The sequence below is a fragment of the Streptopelia decaocto genome, assembly GCF_964273445.1.
Source record: "Streptopelia decaocto genome assembly, chromosome: 6".
Lineage (NCBI taxonomy): Eukaryota > Metazoa > Chordata > Aves > Columbiformes > Columbidae > Streptopelia > Streptopelia decaocto.
The window spans coordinates 61,124,938-61,127,868 of NC_138660.1; positions in this window are offsets into that span (position 1 = coordinate 61,124,938).

Sequence of the window (2,931 nt, forward strand, 5' to 3'; positions counted from 1 at the left end):
CTTTTGGACAGTCGGACTGTGCTTCCACTCAGAACATCTTAGTAGAAGAGAAAAACATTCTATTAAAAAGCTGCCTTGCTAGTTTTTTATAGAGAGGAGAAAGAACTGAGACAACACAACTTGTTTGCCTAGTCACTCATAAGTTTTCCCTGATTCCTCTATGTAACTGAAGAGAGGATCATTTCTAAGGATATTTAAAGTGCTTCTTGACAAAGATCTTAGGCCAGAGATGCTGTCAGTTCTGGAACACTCTCTCTCATGCAAAAGATGTCCAGCATCAGCTGCCCTCTAAACGGCATTTGGTATAAAGAACAGAACTTAGTAAACAGATGTAACAGAGTAAGTCAAGAGCATTTTTGCTTAGTCATCTTGGATTTTTAGGTATTTTTAAGTAAATCCCTCTCTGTGTATTTAAGATGGTGTTGCTTTGAGAACATTACTAAGCAATGTTTCTACAGGGGAGAGTCTACTACCTAATAAGAAAAAAAAAAAAAATGTTCCTCAGCCATTGTGCACTTATCTTGGTCTTTCTAAGGTGGACTGCACCTTTCCATTAAAAGTCTGACCAAAACACTAAATGGAAAAGCTCTAGTTGCTTCTTGGTTATATGGACTTCACATTTCCCGTTGTCTCTCTCAGAGTCTTTTAGAGTTAAAATGTCCAATGGGCCAGAAAAACGGAAAAACTGAAAAAGAAGTGACACCTTACTTAAGTCTGTTGATTAGGCTAGAAGCTTCCAAATGCTAAGTACCAAAGACAAGGCATACTTCCCAGCAGTGGAAAATGGAATGTTGAGTTATAACAATTACAAGTGCCATTTCTGAGCCTTCTAAGTGATGAGTGGGCTCATGACAGATAATGCTGACAGCATGACAGCTCTCTGTAAGATAGCGTAAATACCCACCACACTGCTAATACAGTGCGCTCACCTGCTTCTGGCCGCCACAAGAAACTATCAACACATATGATGAGATATTAGAATGGACTTCCTAAATTAACAAACTCAGCCCCGCTATCAACCCAGCTATGTCACACAATCCCCTTCATAATCTGATTAAAGAACATGCCCAAAACTAGCTGGGAAAAGAGGGATTCTTACTCTCATTACATTTCCTGAAAGGACATTGCAGAACCTCAAATATTTGACATTTAGAAACTTCCAATTTTGTACCTAAATGTAATTATGACCCAATTTGTTCTTATGCCTAATCTTCCCTTTGGTTAAATGGTAAGGGTAAACTCCCCTCTCTGGTGTTTTTCAATCTATACATCTGTATGCAGGAACTGCATTTCCTCTAAGCCTTTGCTTTGTTACGATATACAAACCAAGTTATCTTATTCCTTCTTTCTTAGGATAAAAAGGACTTCATCCTAGCTGTTTGCCTTTGTAGGCTTTTTCTGGCTTATATTCCAGTATTAATTAATCCTTCTCAAGCAGGAGCACCAGTACATGGTGAGAACAGTATATAGTATTGTATCCAGATCTTATAGGATACATCTGTGCCTCTTCACCTCTGCCCACTCAACTCATCACATTTTTTTTTTCATGGCTGCATCATACAGTCAGGTCTGTCATACTGTTACTAATATTTAAGTTTTATCTGCTACTGGCATTTTGAACAGGTAATCTCCCAGCTGACAGCAAACATTCTTTTCTTCTGGTTTTGACATTTATAAAAACACTTCATAGTGCATTTATAACATTTTATGGTATATACTCAAACATCGTATTCACTCATTCTTTAAAAACTGATACTTTAATGTTTACAGAGGCCTGAACAGCACAAACATCCATAATAGAAGAAAGCACTAAAACTATGGATTTGTTGAGATAATGAGGCAGGAAAAACAAACAAAAAAGACACCACTGCTGTAGCTGATTTTACTTTTAAAACAGTCCATTAGATGTCTTTTAGCAAATTACTTATATGGTTATTTAAGCCAGTGGACAGTTCAGGGAATTGGTTCTTTGACTTCTAATAGAATTCTAAATTTCTTTATTTAACTTCTTTTATTGCCATTGGTTGCATCAGACATCTGGGAACAAGTTAAAGAAAAGCCAACAAAAAAAAGAAGCTTTTTGACACCAAGGTCAGAGAATAAAAAGCTACATTGAGAGATCAAACCTACCACAATGAAGAAGGCGTATCTGCAAGGAAAGAAGGACCCATTATTTTTTCCCAGGGCAATACCATTTTTCTATGTGAATATATACAAAGAGCTCAAATTATTCACGCAAACATTTCCATTAGGGTCAACGGGAGTGCAGTGAGCAGGATGTGTAATAGCATTTGTTTGAAATCAGCAGGGTCCAGGAACTCTGTTGTGCTAGATATGGTTTATACACACAGAAAAGTCTTTGAGGCTTTTACAGTCTAAACTATAAAATCTCAGAGGAAGACAGAAACAGAGGCACAGTGCAATTAACACCTTGATGTACCTTCAAGTATATAAACCTCAGTTTCGCCTCGCACAAACATTTAATTTTTTGCTGGACCAGGGCCAAACTGACTTGACAAGGGTCACATACATAATTCCTGTGGAAGAGTTAAGCACTGAATTCCGTTATTGTGAAATTCAAGGTACATCAGTACTCAGCCCCAGACAATGAATCCTGTAATGCCAATTCCAGCCAATAACATGCCATGCACATTTACTTCTGTAACAGCAGTTTTACTGTATCTTTGTAAAGTGATGAAAAAGATTAAGAATAATAAAAGAGATCTAACAATACACTATTTTTTCCACTTAATTTAAATGATGGAAAAACCTCTAGAAAGAATAAAAGCAATCTGGTCAGATTCCTCAATGGCACCTGCTATATATTATTCATGTCCCAGAATACTCATAATACGCAAAATATCATTTTAAAATAAATGTTGTAAAACTGCCTCACTTACTATCATTTTAAATGTATTTGCCTGTAAGGAA